Raw genomic sequence first — 19,782 nt, forward strand, 5'->3', positions numbered from 1 at the left:
CCGAGACGCAGTTCTGTTGGGCTCCAGGAGTGGCTCCCATCTCTTTGTAAACATTGTCCTTTTTTTCATGGTGGTTTCTGTCAAATGTGTCAAAGATGGAGGAAGGTTTGCTCATCCAGACATGTACAGCTCAAAACAATCATATATCTTTGAATGAAATACTCTGAAAAGCTGTCTGGGGGAGCAGTAGGGATGTGGAGGTGCAAGTTCCAAGGACTTGTCCACATTTCACAAGGTGGTGGGGAGGCTGCCCCCTAAACAGCAGGTGAGAGCGCCATGCTGCTTCTAGAAGCGGTAGGGCTTCCAGAGGACCAACCATCTCCATTTAACCCCAGCCCTGCCACCCACTCATGGTGTAAGACTGGACCAGTTCTCTCTGGCTTCCCTTTCCTCATCTGTTAAACAGCCCTGCTCATAATAACAGTGCCTACCTCAAGGGGTTTTTTGTGTGTGTGGGGGGGTTTCTTTTCTTTTCTTTTTTTTAATTGGATTAAACAAGTTAATACATGGAAAGCACACAGTAGTGTCTGTTAAGGGCAAACACCAAGTGTTAGCAAAGTGGGAAAAGCTAAGGCTGTAAAGGGCCTGGAAGTTGTGAGATAAACTCTGATATGCAAATTTAAGCCAGGATCCAGGGCACAGGTGAATTTAAGAAAAAAAAGAACTTAAAGTAGATTATTCACCACTGCGTTCCCAGGAGAGTCCTGGACACAAAGCAGCCCAAGTCCCTGCTCTCACAGAGCTTCCATTCTACAAAGAGACGGGCAATCAATAAGGCCCTACAGACGATAGCTACAAAGACAAGAGAAGTATGGTATGAGGAGACGGATGACTAGAGAGCTTCTCTGGACCAGGTGAGGACTGAGAAAGGACCAACAGCTCCAGGCACCACCCGCGGAGGGAAGCCAGCAAGGAGGGAACGGCAGTACCTAGGCGGGCGAAGGTGAGCGAGCTGTCCATGGAGGGCAGGAAGGGCGGATCCCTGAGCAGACAGCTTTGAGCACAGATTCTGCCAGGCTCTCTGCTATAAAGCATGAATAGAAACAGCCTCGTCCATCTCTGCCTTCATCTTTTGTCCCTCCCACGTGCTCATGAACACCTTTGGGTGGTTCAGTTCTCTTTCAGGGAACAGGGGAGGTTCTGAATTCAGCGAGGAACAGATACTGAGACAACAGGGGTGGGTACTCCTCGGGGCAGGCCCCTCCAAGACTCTTCCTCAAAACTTAACCCTTCCTAAAAAGAGTCCACAAAACCCCACATTTACCCAGAGCCCAACTCTGGTTAACCTCCCGCAGTGGGGAAGCTGAGAGAACTCGCCTTTGTCTTGTCCTCAGCAGGTCTGCTCCCTCAGTGACCTCTAGTGAGGAGAGGCAGGAGCACTGGCCTGGGAGTCCAGCAGACCGGGTATCGCTGTGCTCTGTTGCTTGTGCACAAGAAGCCTGGGCAAGTCTCAACCGCCCTGCTCCATAAAATCGGGGAGACGGCTCCTGGGGAAGATGAGCAGGCCTTCCACATGTTGCCAGAAGGTATCAATCTCAAGAGACCCATGCTAGTCATCCCATTTTCCGTCCAAGGGGACAGGGTCAGTGGGACAGCATCTTCTCCAATGTGAAGACCAATGATAGCTATGCCTTGATGAGTGCCTTCCGGAGGCCAGACACATGTAAAAGAAAAAAACAGCAATAAGGGCTTTAAAATAAAAAAACAAACACCTAGCGGAACAGTTTTACCACCGAGCAGGTCACAAATCTGGCACAAGCTCTGGGGAACTGCAACTTTGACGAGACAGAAAGGAATTTGACTTTTTAAAGCCAAATACCAAGCACTGTCGGAGAAGGCAATGGCACCCTACTCCAGTACTCTTGCCTGGAAAATGCCATGGATGGAGGAGCCTGGTAGACTGCAGTCCATGGGGTCACTAAGAGTCGGACACGACTGAGCGACTTCACTTTCACTTTTCACTTTCATGCTTTGGAGAAGGAAATAGCAACCCACTCCAGTATTCTTGCCTGGAGAATCCCAGGGACAGAGGAGCCTGGTGGGCTGCCATCTGTGGGGTCGCACAGACTCAGACACAACTGACGCAACTTAGCATCAGTAGCAGCAGCAACCAAGCACTGTAGGCTTCCCAGGTGGCTCTAGTTGTAAAGAACCCACCTGCCAATGCAGGAGATGCTGGAGACACAGGTTTGATCCCTGGCTTGAGAAGATCCCCTGGAGAAGGGAATGGCTACCCACTCCAGTATTCTTGCCTGGAGAATTCCATGGACAAAGGAGCCTGACAGGCTACAGTCCATGGGGCCGCAGAGTCGGACATGATTGAGCGACTAACACACACCCCCCACCCCAAGCATTGCCTGCCCCGAGTGAGGAAAGCAAAGCCTCTGAGCTGCCAGGGGCACCAGACTCGTCAGCAGGCATTTGCTGCCTTAGGAGCCTGGCGTCTGATGTGCATGTGGCATGCCAGGTCTGGGTTATGTGGCCTAACAGGTCTGCCCCAGCGTCAGCAGGCCAGGGGGTCGAGGCAGGGTGTACCACCTGGTACCCAGCTCTTCCTCCATTACCACTGCTCCAAGTGACCCCACAAAATACAGCTCCTTAGGGTTCAGGATGGGGAACACAGATATACCTGTGGCGGATTCATTTCGATATTTGGCAAAACTAATACAATATTGTAAAGTTTAAAAATAAAATAAAATTAAAAAAAAAAATACAGCTCCTTATCCCCATTTTAAAATAAGAAACTGAGGCCCAGAGAGTTTAGGGATTCCCCTGTCAAGGTCACTCAAGCCCAGCTCAGATTGGAACCTAGATCTGTCTGGTTGCAAAGGATGTAACTGTCACATCAAACCACAGAAATGCCAGCTGGGGCACAATAAGCAGACTGTAGTCAGACTAAGCTCAGAATCCTCAGAACTTGGAGGAAGAGGGGCAGGCCAGAGGAACCAGGCCAGAATGCTGGAGCCCGGGTTCCCTCCCAGACCCCTGCGGTTGCAGAGAGGCTGGGCCAGGGTGGTCCAGGGAGAAGTGTGGGATTACTCCCAGGCTGCACCGGCCTCCCGCCTCCCCTCAGCACGTCCCCCACTAGGGGGTGATTTTTCAAACCAGACTTTTCAGCATCACCCTTCCCTGGGCAGCCAGACACCCGGCCCCCCACAGCCCACCGCCAGCCAGCCCTGCCTCCCTCCTGGAGCGGCAGGAAGCCCGCAGCCGTTCTGCATACACCCCCTGGTGGAAACAGCTCATTACGAGATGGGGGAAATGTGCTAGAACATTAGCTTAATAAATCAAGCGTTCCCAGAGCCCTGCAGCCGCCGAGGCTCTGCAAGGCGGGGCCACAGCGCCCACCCCCGAGCTGGGCCTGGGGGTAGGGGCGGGGCCATCGTGCGGCCTTCACCCGGCTGCCCCCTCCCCTGCGGAACCGAAAAGTCGGTGTGTGCAGCGGGCTTGGGAGACCAGGCCGCCCGGGGTTTGAGTCCAGGGGCTGCCACTTGCTAACCTACAGCCCAGAACCAGGGAGGGCCTCCTGAAGCCTCTGTCTTCATCTAAACAATGAGGCAGTGACGAGCTCTATCCATGGAGGGCCTCTCAGAGTGGTACCCTCCACAACTCACTGCAGCTGCGTGAGATCCAAGAGGCCATTTCATTTTTCAGAATGGTGAGATTCAGAGCCTGTGGCTGGTTTATATCCAGTCCTGCCAACCCTCTGCCCAAGGTCACTCCCAACCCCCTGGCGCCCACCTCTGCCCAGAGCAGATACTCTGCAGTGAGGAGACCTGCAAGGTAACCAGCTCCTGCAGGTGGCTGGACTGCTGCAGAGCAGCAGGCCTCACCTCCTGGGTGCCCAGCAGGCCAGCCACCTCCCAGCTCCTCCTGATCCCAGACAAGGAAGCCCCAGGGAGCCCCAGGTTTTTTCCTGCAGCCTGCTGCCCCTGTGTCCCTGATACACGCCCAAAGCCTTCTCTGCTGACCCCCACCATCCTGGCTGGCTCCAGCTAACTTCCCTCCCAGTCCTAGCTCAGACATTAACCCACTTAGGGCCTGAAGAGAATCCCTCCCCTCCCTGGACCTCAGTTTCCCTCTCTGTGTGAGACTTAGCCTAGAGGATCCTAAGAAGGCTCCTGCTTGCCACCCCACCTCTCCTCCCTGCTGGTCTAGGCAGGAAAGGGGCTGCAACACCAGAGCTCCTTAGCAGAGAAAACCACTGTCTAGAGAGCTAATCCCTCCTGCTCTCTGGGGGGTGGAGAGAGGACTAGAGAAAAAAAAAATTAAATTACTAGACCATCTATTTGTCAACTTCTCCCTCCCCATTGACTTAATTTTCTCCAGCCAGAGGTAGAGTCAGAGGAGGCAGGAGTGAGTCTGTAGCCCAACCAGAGAGGGAGAAAGGGGAACTGCAACGGGGAGTGAGAAGAAGAAGCCCCAAATGGACACAAGGATGGACCTCTTGGATGCACATCAAGCCAGGAAGCCTCATCTAGGCCAAGAACAAACAAATACCAAAAATGAGGAATAGATATTCCTCTCTGCCTAGCTCTGCCCAGGGACTTGGAGCAGCATCACTTCCTCCAGGAAACCTTCCCAGATCTCCCAGTATGGGTTAGGAGCCTTCTCTGTGTTCCCACAACCTCTTTGGTTCCCCCATAACACCATGCCGATAATGAATGGTGTGTTAACTTTCATTCATTTATACAATGAATATCTCTGGAGCATAGTATGTTCCAAGCTAACTGCTGGGAATAGAGCTAAAAACAAAAACTGTAGTCTACCAGGAAAGACTGATAAGAAGTATAAACCCATTTGGATTATCTACTGCTATGTAACAAATCATATCAAACCTTCCTGGCTTAAAATAACAGCAATCATTATCTTCCCTCTCGTAATTTCTGTGGACAAGGAATTTGGAAAGGGCACAGCTGGGCTGTTCTGGCTCAGGGTCCCCCGTGTGCTATAGTTAGACAGCAACTGGAGATGGAACAGCAGAGGGCTGAGCAGCTGGGGAGTGGCCAAGCAACCTCTCATTTAGCCTCAGGACTTCACATGATCTCTCCACATAGAGAGTTTGGGCTTCCTCACAGCATGGCAGTTTTAGGGCAGTCATGGCAGCTGGCTTGCACCACAATGAATTCTCCAAGAGAACCAAGCAGAGATGTTTCACATTTTTTTAACCTAGCCTCAGTCATAAAAATAGTGTCACTTCTGCCACACTCTTGGTCAAGGCAGTCATCAAGGTCTACCAAGTTTCAAAGAAAGGGCACACAGACCCTATCTCTTGATTTGGTAGAAGGAGGGTCAAAGTCATATTAAAAGAGGAGCATATGAGAAGGGGTTATATTAGTGGGACACTTTTGGAAAACACAATCTGCTACAAAACCCAATTTGATTTAAATAAGATCACCTCACACCCTCCACTGGGCTTCCCAGGTGGTGCAGTGGTAAAAAAAAATCTGCCTGCCAATGCAGAAGACATGGGTTCAATCCCTGGGTTGGAAAGATCCCCTGGAGTAGGAAATGGCAACCCACTCCTGTATTCTTGCCTGGAGAATTCCATGAACGAGGGAGCCTGGTGGGCTATGGTCCATGAGGTCACAAAGAGTCAGACGCCACTGGGTGACTGAGCTGAGGTGACACCCTCCATCCCCCCGGGAAGTTAACCCCTCCACATCTCACATTTTTGCACGTTCCCCAGAGGCTGACTTACGTTTCACTTATGTTTCATGATCACCTCTGACTCCAAACTCCTGCTTCTGCTGTATTTTCTCAGTTTTCAGACTATCTTACTGGTCTGTGGGTGCAGACTTTTGTCATAAGCATGAGATTTGGACAGAAACTCAATCCCTTGCCTGCATTTCCACAAAACACTCAGCTAATGGCAAATGAGGATGTGGTGGGCTCTGCTAAGAATTTAAGGAGAAGGAGGAGCAGCTCCAGTGTCTTGAAATTGAATATTAGACATCCCTTCTCATAACTGAGATTTATGCTTGGTCTTCACTCTACAGACCTCACCCTATCTCTTATCTCCTCTCCCCTCCCCACTGCACCCCCCACCACCACCAACCACTGCACTGAGCTGCTTTTGGGATCTTAGTTCCCCAAGCAGGGATTGAACCCGGGTCACAGCAGTGAAAGCCCTGAACCCTAACTAGGCCACCAGGGAACTCCCATCTCCTCTCCCCTCTTTCACTTTACTCTCTCTTTCCCAGCCCTTTCTCACAACTCTACCCCCTTCCCAAATTTTCCCCAGGTAAGCCAAGCAGTTTTCCAAGACTCCTTGCCCTAAACTTACCCCCCTGGCATCCTTTTGGAGGCTCAAAGGGCTTTCCAATTTCAGAGTCATCTTCCCTAGAAGGTAGGTGTGGATTCCATGATGCAATGACGAATTTTTCCTCCATTACCCAAGCCAGGACCATCAAGTGGAACAGAGTCTCTAGTGGGGAGGGACTTTGTATGGACCATCGCATGTAATCTTTGGAATAACTCTCTTCTGCCTAGTCTGCCTGGAAAATCCCGTGGACGGAGGAGCCTGGTAGGCTGCAGTGCATGGGGTCACCAAGAGTCGGATACAACTGAGCGTCTTCACTTTCACTTTTCACTTTCATGCATTGGAGAAGGAAATGGCAACCCACTCTAGTGTTCTTGCCTGGAGAATCCCAGGGACAGTGGAGCGTGATGGGCTGCCGTCTATGGAGTCACACAGAGTCGGACACGACTGAAGCGACTTAGCAGCAGCAGCAGCAGCAGCCTAGTCTGCCTCCCTCCCTGCACCATGAGCCCTTAGAAATCAGAGGCATGAGCTGTCTGGTTCCTCGGAGCCCAGTCAGGATAAGCACTCAGGAAAGACATGAAATGACAGCAGTTCAAAGGCGATTCCATCAGGGACCGAGGGCAATGGTGTGCCAGAGCTCAGACCCTTGAAGCCAACCTGCTTCCCCATCCCCAGAGGTCAGACCTGCTCTGAGGCAGGTGCTGTAGGTGGTCCTCTGCGCCGACTGTGGACAGGAAGGCAGACCAGGAAACCCAGCAGAAAAATGTGCAAAGGACACAAGCAATCCCCAGAAGGAGAAGCCCCAGATGGCCAACAAGCGAAAGTGCATGAAGAGCTGCTTATATTCACTAACAATCTAAGAAACACAAAGAGTTGGCACCTTACATTCATCATAGTGGCAAAAATTAGAACGATGGGTAATATCAAGTGCTGGCAGGCACGCGGGAGGCAAACGCTCTCACGTGCTGCTGGCGGGTGCAAAGCGGTTCAGTCATCCTAGGAAGCAGGCTAACGAGAGTTAGTAACATTAAGCAGGTGTGTGTCCCATAAGGTAGCAGGAGTATCCTGGTGCACCCCTGGATATGACAGGGAAATTCTCACACAAGCCCGCAAGGGGACCCGTCCAGGATATGTACAAGGGTGCACGTCAAGAAATTATTTGTAAGAGGAAGAAATTCAAGGCAGGAAACTTCCCTGGTGGTCCAGTGGTTAAGAACCCCCCTCCCAAGTCAGGGGACACAGGCTCGATCCCTGGTCAGGAAACTAAGACCTTGTATGCTGTGAGGCAACTACATCTGAGCTTCACAATGAAAACCTGTGCATGCGTGCCGCATTGCTTCAGTCGGGTCCGACTCTGTGCAACCCTATGGACCATAGCCTGCCAGGCTCCTCTGTCCATGGGGACTCTTCAGGCAAGAATACTGGAGTGGGTTGCCATGCCCCCCTCCAAGGGATCTTCCTGACCCAGGGATGGAACCGGCGTCTCTTATATCTCCTGCATTAGCTAGTGGGCTCTTTACCTCTATCAACATCTGGGAAGCCCAGTGAAGACCCAGCACAGCCAAAAAATAATAATAATAATAAAAAAGTTTTTTAACAATTTACTACACAAAAGAAATTCAAGGCAGTGTAGGTGTCCATCACTGGGGGAATAAATGAGCAAAATGGGGTGGATTGCGCTCAGAAATCCATAGCATAAGAAGAGGAAACAAAGAGGCCTTCAAACATGTATTTCTGAGTTTGTGTGGTGATGTGGGAGCAGGGGGGGAAATGAAAAATGCAGAACGAGATCTCTAGCACCCAAGACACCTCTACAAAGTTTACAAAGATACATGCATATTTTACAAAGATACATGCATATTTAGGGTCATATATGGAATTCACTAGAGTGGGTCCTCATGGAAAGAAGAGACTGGGAGAGGGGACTAAAAATAGGTGGGTAGTAAGAAGGGAAAAACCCTACACGTGTAAGCCAGGCCTGGTATCCAGAGCTGTGTATGTATCATCTCATTTCATCTTTGGAATATTCTATGAGGTAGGTACTATTAATAGCACCGTTTTTTTCAGATGAGAAAACCAAGGCTTAGAGAGATCACTCTGTCCATGGGATTCTCCAGGCAAGAATACTGGAGTGGGTTGCCATGCCCTCCTCCAGGGGATCTTCCTGACCCAGGAATCGAACCCGTATCTCTTAAGTCCCCCAGCTCTGGCCCCTCCAAATCCAGCCTCACATGAACCAGCAACAAACACCCCTCACCCTCTTCCCCCAGGAATGGATTCATTCCTCCAAGAGAAGCTCATTTAGCATTCGCTAGAAGCCAATGGCTCGCAATGCCCATAACTGAGTCCAGCTCTATCCAGGTGTTTGAAGCTCTCCACAGTTGGACTCTGCTCACCTAGGAGTCTCATCATCATTTCCCACTGATGCTGCCTCCACATCAGACCAAGCTTCTAGCATTGATGTGCCGTGGCCTTCCACGCCCACCTCGTGTGCCTTCCCTCAGCTCCTTTCAGTCCATTCAGACATAAGGAGTATATACTGTAGTAGCTTTCCAGTCTTTTTTATTTTTAAAAATTGATGTATAACTTACATGTAAAGATCTTAACTTCAAAAAATTCATTGAGTTTTGACAAATGCCTTCATCAGCTTGATAGTCATTTCTCCTCCCTGAGTCAGTTTCCCATCTACAGAATGAGGTAATGTCAACCTTATAGGGCTGTGGTAGGAGGTAAAAGTAATATGACAAGTGGCCAGCACAGTGCCTGGCACACAGCAGGCAAGCAGTTAACTATTCTTCACAAGTAGCCTGTCTCCAGTTTTCAATCACAAAAACTTAAATGAGCATCTACTCAGTGCCCTGTGTACGTATGGCCTGGAGACTCAGGGGAAACCAAAACTGGAGGCTGCTAGCTTCCTACTGGGGCTTTCCAGGCGGTTTAGTGGTAAAAAATCCACCTGCCAATGCAGGAGATGCAGGTTCCATCCCTAGGTTGGGAAGATCCCCTGGAGGAGGAAATGGCAACGCACTCCAGTATTCTTGCCTGGAGAATCCCCATGAACAAAGGAGCCTGGCGTGCTGCAGTCCAGGGGGTTGCAAAGAGTTGGACCCAACTGAAGACCCATGCACACAGCCTCTTATGGATTTTTTTTTTTTTTTTTTTTTTTGGCTGCACAGCATATAGGATCTTAGTTCCTCAACCAGAGATTGAACCTGCATTGGAAGTGTGGTGTCTTAATCACTGGGCCACTGGGGAAGTCCCTCTTCTAAGGATTATTAAACTACACTGAGACAGGTGCTGTGACAAAAGAAAGCACAAGGAACGATGGAGTTTGAAAGGAGGAACCCAGGTCAGCTTTGGGGATAAAAGAGGGCTTCCCAGAGGGAGTAATGCCTGAGAGGCATCTTGAAAGAGTTAACAGTTGGATTTCCCTGGTGGTAGTGGTTAAGACTCCGCATTTCCACTGCATGGGACACAGGTTCGATACCTGATCAGGGAACTAGAATCCCAAATGCTGCGCAGTCAAAACAAAAAATTAACAGGTGAACAACAATAGGATTCCAGGCAGAGCAAATGGTGTGGGTACTGCTCTGACGGTTGGCGGGAACACAGTGTATCAGGGGAGCTGCAGAGAACTCAGTTGGCTGGAGTAATGGGAGTGTGAGGGCTCTGCTGTGATGAGCTGGAGAGGCCAGCAAGGGCCTTGAATGCCATGCAAATGAGAGGGCTTGCCCCTCAGGACAGCAAGGAGCCAATGAAGATGTTGAGAGCAGGAATTAACAGGTGTGTATTTTAGAACATCCTCACCGGGACTTCTTCATTCTGCTTTGACCTGGTTTATTCTTTATCTACCTTAGTCTGCAAGCTCCTTGCAGTCCAGCCCAGGGCTCAGAAACCTCTCCAGGCTCCCTAGGGACTGTGACCATCACAGCTCCTTAGGCCAGCACACAAGGACCACCTGGATCTGACTCCCTCTCCAGCCACATCTCTTCCCACTGTCCTCTCCCCTTACATTTCAGCTACACCATCTTCGGTTTCATTAAAGGTGATGCTCCCTCGTGTCTTGTGCTTGCCCATGCTGTTGCCTATTCCTGTCATTCCTTCTCCCTGAAGGAACTGTCTCCCCTTTAGCTCTGTTTATCTGGCTAATTCCTACTTCTCTCTTGGGACTCAGCACAAGCACCACCTCCTTCAGGGAGCCTTCCCTGATTTTTCCCCAGGCTGGGTGACAGTTCTCTTAAGAAACCATTCTGCTAACCATCATTATACTACTATGCTTTCTGCAGGGAAGGCTGGTCCTGTTCACCTCAGTATCTCCAAGCCCTGGCAGGACCTGACAGTGACAGCCTGTGCAAGTCAAAGGGGCAGGGCAGGCTCTGGAGGTCACATGTAGTATTTGTGACCCCAAGGACTCCTTTGTCTATGGGGATTCTCCAGGCAAGAATACTGGAGTAGATTGCCATGCCTTTCTCCAGGGGATCTTCCCAACCCTGGGATCGAACCCAGGTCTCCCACATTGCAGGTGGATTCTTTATCATCTGAGCCACCAGGGAAGCCCACATGCATGCATCACTAAGACACAAAAGATGCAACTGAGAAAAATAAAATGAGACGGTCACGGTGGGAAGGCCTAGATCATGGAGGGTCTCACCAGCCTGCAGTTGATCCACAGGGCAGGGAAACAGAGGGCGCAGACAGAAGCAGCGGGGGAATGTGTGCTTTGTGGTTCAGAAGGCTTGGTGGAGGGGACAGTGTGGAGGAAGGCTCGGAGGGGCCAGTTTCAAGCCCCCCGGATACCAGCAGGCTGGCAGATTAAGATGGTGGTTAAGAGATGTGGAGAAGGGAACAACTGGAGAGAGATTTAAGGGGAGAAAGGACCAGACTTGGTGCCTGATTGTTCGTGGGCGGCAAGAGAGAGGGAGGAGTGGAAACGACTCCCTGTGCAGCTCCTCGAATCTCTAGGGAGAGAGGAAGGAGGCCAGCAGCCAGCTCGGACACCAGTCACCTTGGACACAAATAACCTTTAGGGACTCTGCCCCTGCTGAGCCGAGCTGCTACCTCTGACAGTGCCTCCCCAACACACACACACACACACACACACACACACACACACACACACACACACACCCTGTTTTCCCAAGGGGTTGACTGGACGCTCTGCTGGCTCCTTGCCCACTGCTCCCTCCCGCAGTCTGCTCCGCGCCAGCCAGGAGGGGAGGGAAGTGGAGGGGCGGCCGCAGAAGCCCTGCCGGAAGGGAGGAAGGGCGGGCTCAAGAAGCCAGCCCAGCCAGCCGACCCCCAACTGAGGAGCAAGGGAGAACCGGGGAGAGAGGGTGAGACAGACAAAAGACAAGGAGAAGCAGTACAGCAGCACCGCACACTGGAGATACAAGATGCCTTTCTGTTCCTCTTGCTTGCCCACTCCCCATTTTAGAGATGGGGAAACTGAGGCCTAGAGATAGCAACAGTTTAGGAGCCTACAACTCAGGTTTCAGCAGACCCACACTCTTCTGGTGGAGCCCCTCGGCCTGGAGCAGCCACTTCCACTCTGGTCTGGTAGGAATGGGTGTTGAGCACCACAGCCATCCCCCAAATGAAGGGCTGGCCAGCTAGTTGAGTCTATGGTTCAAGTCCCTCCAAGTCCCCATAGTATAAAGAGCTGGACTGAAAGACAGGGGACTTGAGTTCTCACCCCGCTGTAGGACTGATTTTTCATCTGTAAAATGTCCTATACTGCCTCTGATAAACCTCTCTACAAGGTTTACAAGAGCCACTAAAGGATGAAGGAAGACTTTGTGAATTCAAAAACGCCACAGGACCCCAGAAGGATTGAGTGCAAAGCCATGTCCCTGAGCAAATCGCTCCCCTCTCTGGGACTCAGTTTCCTCAACTGCACAAAAAGGGTACCAGATTCATTGATCTTAAAAGGCCCATTCCACCACCGGAAGCCTGTAGGATGCACCCAGTCTGCCAAAGTTTTAGATTCTAGAGCAAACACAAAACCTCACCATCGCAACCTCCCCGCCGCCAGAACGGGCGCTTGGAAGCCCTCTTCAGGCCTGTCACCGGTCACCGGGGGAGTTATTGCCACCCCTGCCCAGGTACCACTGGCTCCGTCCTTAGGGTCCCTCGCCGCCCCGGCTGTAAACTTACTGCGGTGGCCCCTAGGGGGCAGTGTTGCCCCGAACTTGGGCCGCCGCAGCTGCTGCCCCCGCCCCAACGGGCGCCGGGAGAATACTTGAGTTCTGGGAATGTTTGACACCCCCCGGCACACACACCGCCCCCCGCGGCCAGCCCCAGTCCCGGGGGCTCCCGCGCTGCTCACAGCCCGGGTGCGGACTTACTGCTAGCGCTCCCCCCCACGCCTCCACCTCTCCCAGCAAAATATATTTCGCAAGGACAAGGCTTCTATTTTTGTTTTTTCGCAGGAGTAGGGAACAGGTATTGGTCTCAGGCTGCTCGCGCGGACTAGGATGTCTCTGTGTTCTGAGATCCGAGGGAGAAATCTGAGGGAAGAGGAGGCTTGTTTTCCCAAGAACCTGTCAGCTGTTTCCCCCGTCACTCCCGCATCCCTTTGATAAGGGGTTGGCGGGCATGCACCCCCGCACCGCCTCCCCCACGGGTCCCCCAACCCCGCCAGGAAGCGCCCCGGGGTAGAGGGTGTGGGCTGCAGGGTCCGACCTCGCCTTCTCCAGCTCAAGCCCAGGCCCAGGGACCGGGGCACAGGCCGAGTTTGAGGGGCTGGGTTTGGGGGGTGACTTCTGCTGTCTCCCCAGCCTCAGATGTGAGCAGCAAAGTCAGGGTGAAGACGGTAAAGGGGAAACGGAGGGAAAATCCCATTCAAGTTTGGTCCAACGGTTTAATGGAAGTGGGGGGAGTAGGAAGAATTTAAAAGCCCCGAACCCACAAAGCAGACTTTTTTTTAAAAAATTATAATTGAAAACATCTCGGAGTAAGGGCCGCCAGGAACCGGCCAGCTCCCCCCGCCCCATCCCCCTCTCCTGCTCCCCGGAGTCCGATGAAGTCATGATAAGTAGGCTGCAAAAAAAAAAAAAAAAAAGTGGGGGGGTGGTTTGCAAGGGCTGGGGGCACAGGGGTCCCAGGCTGGGGCCCCGCGCGGACACAGTTTGGATACTATGGTTACGCGATCCGACCCAAACAGCGAAGGCGGACAACAATAGCGGCCGCCAGAGGAGGAAATTCCTTCCGGGGTGGACGGCGCGGGGGGAGGGGCGCCTGGCTGGAACGCCGAGGCGGCGGCTCGGCCAATCAGCGCTCGGCCGCCGGCGGTTTCAAGGTGCCCCGCGCCGCGCGCCCCCGCCCCCCCGCGCGCTCCGCTTGGGCGCTGGAATTGCTGAGACGTTTCCCTGCACGCGCCCGGGTAACCCTGCGGGGGCTGCTGCTCAAGCCGATCCCCTTCCTAGCCCTTCTCCCCGCCCCCCGCCGGAGCCCACCGCCCCGGGAAGACTGAGTGTTCTGCTGCCTGAGTTGCTTGCACTTGAGGGAGATTGGGGGAAAAAACATCCCTCCAAACTACCCCTTTCTGTGGGGTTGGTTACTGCACAAGCCTGTTTTCTATTTTAAAGCATGTCTCAAGAAAAAATGAGAGAGGGGAGGGAGAGCGAAGATCCACCCCAACTCAAGAAGCCTGGGAGGCTCTGACCCCTGCCTGCCTGGCCGCAGGGGCTGTTACATAATAAGTTGGGTTATTGATATTGGCGGCCCTGGCCGGGCATCTGGCATGCAGAGATCCAAGGGCAGAGCTGGCATTTAGAAAAGCTCCCCCCTTCCCCCTTTCAGTGACCGTTACCTGCTTTATAAAGGACCAGCGGAACCAGGGGCTCGCCTCAGCCGGTATCTGGGCAATTTAGGTGGTGCCCATGGTGTGACCGTGCCCACTGCTACCCTCACCTACCAGGGATTCTGTGCCTAAGTCCCCCTCCTTCAGAATCCCCGGACTGGCTCTTTCCCTGTCGCCAGGCCCTCCACGGTGCCTCCTGCTTTCCTGCCAACTACCCAAAGCCGGCATCCTGGGCACTCAGAGCACCGAGCTGGTCCCGTTCCTTTTTTAAGCGGAACCAGGTTTCTGCTCTCTGGTGTCTCCTGAGCTCGGAACACCACTCTGACGAGGAGTAGATACCTTCTCTTATTCATTGCCTACTGAGAGATTCACTTCTCTGGAAAGCTCTAACATTCAAAAAGTATTAGCCTCTCTCTCCCATTCTTTCTCTCCCTCTCTTCATATATAATGGGGATAGCCCTAATTCTCCAGTTCCTCGTGTGACTCTATAAATAAATAATGAGATTTTATTAATTATGCACGTATAGTATCTGCAAGCAGATTGCTCTGTCTCTTGATGCCTAATAATATTTTTTAAAAAAAAGGAAAAAAACTTCCACACCGAAGCTGGGTATTTGGGGTTTTTTCCCCTCCCTTCAAGCAAACAAAAACTTCAAGGGGCCATATGTCCTCCAAGGAGAGGCGAGAAAGGCAGAAAGTTGGGGAGTGCAAGAAAGGGAGGGATTAAAGGGGGTCTCTCTGCAGATTTTCAAGGCAGCCAGGCAAATTTCGAGTAGCCTGCTTCATGTTTGTGATTGAGCTGCTGGTCTGAAAACATACCAAGGTTCAGTTGGGCGTTTGTGTGTTAGGCGGGATGGGCAGCTGTTAATAGTAAACAGGAAACCAGCAAGAAGAGAGCTGGCCGCAGCCCAGGCCCTCTCTCAATTCCGCGCCCCTTCTCAGAGCCCCCAAACCCTTGAGCTCTCGAAACACACTTGGTTTCTGGGACTTGTGCATCAGTTAACTTCTGGGTGCCCAACACAACTCCTGGCACATAGTAAGGGTTCAAAAAACATTTGCACATTGAACAAATGGAGCATGGAGAACATATCCAGGGTTGGGGAGTGGTTGCACAGTGGCCTGGTCTAGGTCTTGGGGCAGTATGCCTAGAAGGCATGACAGTTGGGGCTTCAGTCCTCAGACAATGGGGGAGGGACTCTCCCCTCCAATTTTGTAGTCCAGGAAGTGACAGAGCAGAGCTGAGCATTAAAAAACTAATCTGAGTGAGGGAAACCAGAGAGAGGTGCAGATACAGGAACCATCAGGCAGAGTAGGTATGGCCAGAGAGAAAAGGATACAGAGGTAGCCTCCTACCTTTAGCATGCGGAAATGAGGCAGTGGGAGGGGTCAGAGGTGAGCTTCGATTCAAAAGGTTTTGGTTCCTGATCTGAATAGCAAGCCTATGGAAATAGAGATTTAAAGGGTGCAGACATAAAGGGTAAGGACTCCTATAGAACAGCCTTCCCTCGTAGCTAGCTCAGTTGGTAAAGAATCTGCCTGCAGTGCAGGACACCGGGGTTCAATTCCTGGGTTGGGAAGATCCCCTGGAGAAGAAAATGGCAACCCACTCTGGTATTCTTGCCTAGAGAATCCCATGGACAGAGAAACCTGGAGGGCTATAGTCCATGGGGTCACAAGGGTCGGACACGACTTAGCGTCTAAACCACCACCACCAGAACAGGTACCTTAGACTGAAATTTTAAAAGCAGACAAAAAAGAGATCCCAGAGGAGGCACACATCATTAATTGTCCATTAGATTGTCCAGGGAATTATCCTTTGGGACCCAGAGATCCCAAGAGGATCAGGGGCTAATAGCGGGCGGAGGGGTGGTCAGTTTCCACAGCAGGACCAGTTGCTAGCACACCACCCCACATCTTTTGCCTCCTTCTCAAGTTATTTGCACAATACCCACCTCACAGGAGAGAAACAATTTCCTCACCCAGCCCAAAGCAGACCAAGCCTTCTGACAAAAGGGTTAATTAAACTGGGTATGTGTTACGCAAGTTGAAAAAATTTTTGTTTTCAAGGGAGAAGTTCTGGATGCCATTTCTTCTGCCTGTGAAAGGGAGGTCTATATATCACCAAGGAGTTAAAACATAAAAATAAAATTGTGCTGGCTGAGGTTACCACAAAGCTATCAAGCTGGGTCTTGTTGCTGGAGTCCTGGCATCTGCTGTGTAATTTGGGGAGCACTTACTCTCCCAACCATGGGTGGGGGCGGCTGTCTGACTTCTCTCTTTGTATCCTCCTAATTAAAAGGGACCAGGATCCCTTACCACATGTGTTAAAGGACATCTCTTGCGCCAAGGAAAGGCAAGGAGATGAAGATGCTATGGGTACTCGGGATGCAGGGAGAGGGTACCAGGATCCAACATGAACCCTCCCTGCCACCCTCACCCCGACCCATACCTGATGTGTCATGACCTTCTCTGTGACCTTGGGCAAAGTCCTCAGTTTTCCCAAAAATCAAAATGAGGGAGAGGAGGATGGTTGAAGGTCAAGGATCCTTCTCACTCTCTGGTTCTAAGAAATGGGTCCAGCTGGACTTCAGGCTATCTTCCCTCATGGTCTGTTGGGATGGAACCTCTGTCCCCCCTCCAGCAGCCAACATGCCTGTTGCATGCCCCCCAGTTCCAGTTGTGGGGCCAAGGTCCCAAAACACAAACCACCTTTGGACCACAAAGGTCCCCAGTTGTAGATATGCCCAAGCTCCGACAGTGCCTCCTACACACAAATGCAGCAAAACCCTAGGCTCAGACACCATCTAGGCTGACAGGCCAGCAGGCCCAGCTCACCTGGGATGCACGTAAGCTCTCTACAACATCCCAGGCTCGTGTCTGTCCAGCCCCTGCTTGAATACCTCACATGACCACATGACCTCACTATCACTTATATACCCTGGCACAGGTACCCTTACCACTTAACTGCTCCTGTCCACCAAGGTATCCTGCTAATAGTTCAAACCCAGCACGTACCAGGATGGAACTCTTGATGTCCTCGACAAACCTCCCATGCATCCTGGCTCAGACACTGACACCACAGGCGAAAAATTTAGGCCTTCTTCCTGCTTTCTCACTCCCTCTCCAGTGGGTCCCCAAGTCCTGACATTCCATCTTCTCACTGCCTCTCCAGTTGGGCCCACCTCCTCGTCCCCCTCCCTCATCGCTTGCCTGTGCAGTACATCTGCTTCTAGCTGGTCTCCCTGTCTCCTGATTAGTCCCATCCACATGACCCTCCAGGCTGCCTACCAGAGGGCTCTTTCTAAACCCTTAACCTGAATATCACACTCCTCTGCTTATAAATAAACGATGATGCAAGTGGCCCACAGGACCACACTCCAAAATTTCTTACCACAGTATTCAAGGCTTTCCTCAATCTGGTACAGACACAAAGCAATCCCATCGCCCACCTTCCTGGTAGACGTACTTCACCTTGCAGCCCCACAGAATGGCGTGCTGGTCCCTGAACATACTTTGTTCTTTGATGCCTGTATCTTTGTCCGTGCAGTCCCTCCACCTAGGACACCCCTCTCAGCACTGAAGAAAGAGGTGAAAAGTTCAGGGTCTCTGCCCTAGAGGAACCCACATTCTAGAGCTGTACTATCCCCTAGGGGAACCACTCATCACACAGGCCGATCGAGCCCATGAAATGTAGCTAATTCAGACTGAGGTGTGCAGTAAGTGCAAAATACACACCAGAATTCAAAAACTTAGTACAAACATAATAATGTAAATTAGCTTGTTAATAATTTGTTTCTGTTGATTCCACGTTTATCATAATTTTGGTATCTTGGGTTTAATAAAATATATTAGTAAAAGTAATTCCATCTGTTTCTTTCTACTTCTTACAACCTGGCTATTAAAGAATGTAGAAAAGTACAGGTGTGGTCTCGTTCGTGACTCGCTGGGTATGTCTGTGAGACAACGCAGACAGGAGCACAGATGCGGAAACCAAACTGGTGGTTAGAGCGATGATGTGGGGAACAGACAACGGTGGGGAGACACAGAGTGCTAGAGGCCAAGGTGAAGGCAGCGCCCCCTCGCCCCCATCTGAAGGTGGTGAGTTTAGGCTTGCCAGCGTGGCCATGTCCTCAGACAGCACCTGGACCAGCTGGCACACAAGGGCAAGTGCTGGCGGAAGTAAGTGCAAACAGGGAGATAAGGCATGCATTCAGAGCGCTCTCAGCTCCCCCCAGACACTTTTCTCTGGAAGCCATCCTTGACCACCCATTCCTGGGTCCCAGCCGGGGTGAGTCCTCCTGGGGGCTCCTAGAGCCCCTCGTCTTCCCGGTCACAGTACACAGCAGTTGGTGCTGTTATCACCTTTGATGGTTGTGACCACCAACCCACCCCTTCCACCCCACCCCACCCCACCCCTTCCATCCCACCCCACCCCATCCCACCCCAACCCAGCCCTACTCTGGGCCTGAGGGCTGGGGGTGGTCCCTCACTTCCTCACAGTGGTGTCCCGGGGCTTGGCGCAGGGGGGACCTCACGGAATGTTTGTTGAAAGTTGAATGAATTCCTTCATTCAACAAACATTCATTGACCCTAAGCGACCTTTCCAACTACATCCTTTGACAACCCCACACATGCTCAGAGGTGCCTTCCACCAGCCAACCAACTGTAGGAACCCATATTGCTGCCCAGAACAGCTATCGTGCTGGGTTTTACTGAGCCCTGGCCATAGTTACAGTACTTATGTAGGTTATCCCATTTCATTTTCTCCATAATCCTGTGAGATAGGTTCCACAGATCCCCATTTGTATACAGGCGAGGAACTTGAATCTTGGAGAGATGAAGTGACTTGTCCAAGGTCAAGGTCACAAGGTAGGTCTGGATGGAGCTGACTTTCACAAATCCGTCCTCTAGTTGCCAGGCCTTTGGCCTAAGACAGGGCTCCTGCAGGGTTTTCCCAGGGACCATCCCAATTGAGTGTTCTTCACGCTCTCCCTTCTCTTGCTTCCTCCTCCTTCTCCCTCTGTACCTCCAGCTGTGAGAGAGTTGAGTTTAATTCAGACGCTAGCAGTGGGGAGGGCCCCTACCCCATACCCTTTGCAGGGGAAGTGCCTCCCCCCAAAGGCTGCCCAGGGCTGAACACCCCGCCCCCAGCTGAGGAAGGGAGGAGGGAGGGAAAGAGAAACCCACCGGGGCCTCTGGGGCACAGCCCTGAGGAGCCCCGGTGTTTGGTTTCAATTAGGAGGACAAATTCCAGGAAGCCAGGCCAGTGCTAGGGGGGTGGAGGGTGCACAGAGCAGGGCTCAGAATGAGGAGGCTTCTGGAATCTGGCCTTGGGAAGAGCCTCCCGTAGGGTGAGGGGCCCACTGGGGAAGAAGCCTGGCCCCCAGGGCCCGGTTTGGGTCCCAGGTCATGTTTACCAACTTCCTATAGTGTGCTGTCAGGGGCACGGAGAGCATGGGCCAGGTGCCTGGCACCCAGTAGGCTCTCGTGGGCCCAGGAAGTGGGAACAACAGTGCTTCTATTCGTGATTATGCTTAAACTGCTCTACAAATCCCAGCTCTGGGGGTGGGGAAGGGTGCCCGGTGGTTGACGACACAATCTGCTGTGTGGCAAGCTGGGGGCTGGGTCCTGGGGCCCCAAGATGACTGACATTGAGAGCTCGCGCACAGTCCAGGAGCGACAGGTACAAATAACTGCTATGCCACGTGGCCAACGT

The 19,782-nt window shown here is 52.0% G+C and overlaps 1 long non-coding RNA gene across 1 annotated transcript; it reads left to right on the top strand.

Moving 5' to 3' along the window:
* The first annotated feature begins 3,323 nt into the window (after positions 1–3,323).
* Positions 3,324–4,548, top strand: LOC123465865. The gene is made up of 2 exons (XR_006641155.1): positions 3,324–3,658; positions 4,330–4,548. It is a non-coding gene; the product is annotated as an uncharacterized LOC123465865 (long non-coding RNA).
* Positions 4,549–19,782: the final 15,234 nt, after the last annotated feature.

Source organism: Bubalus bubalis, chromosome 6, assembly GCF_019923935.1.
Source record: "Bubalus bubalis isolate 160015118507 breed Murrah chromosome 6, NDDB_SH_1, whole genome shotgun sequence".
NCBI lineage: Eukaryota > Metazoa > Chordata > Mammalia > Artiodactyla > Bovidae > Bubalus > Bubalus bubalis.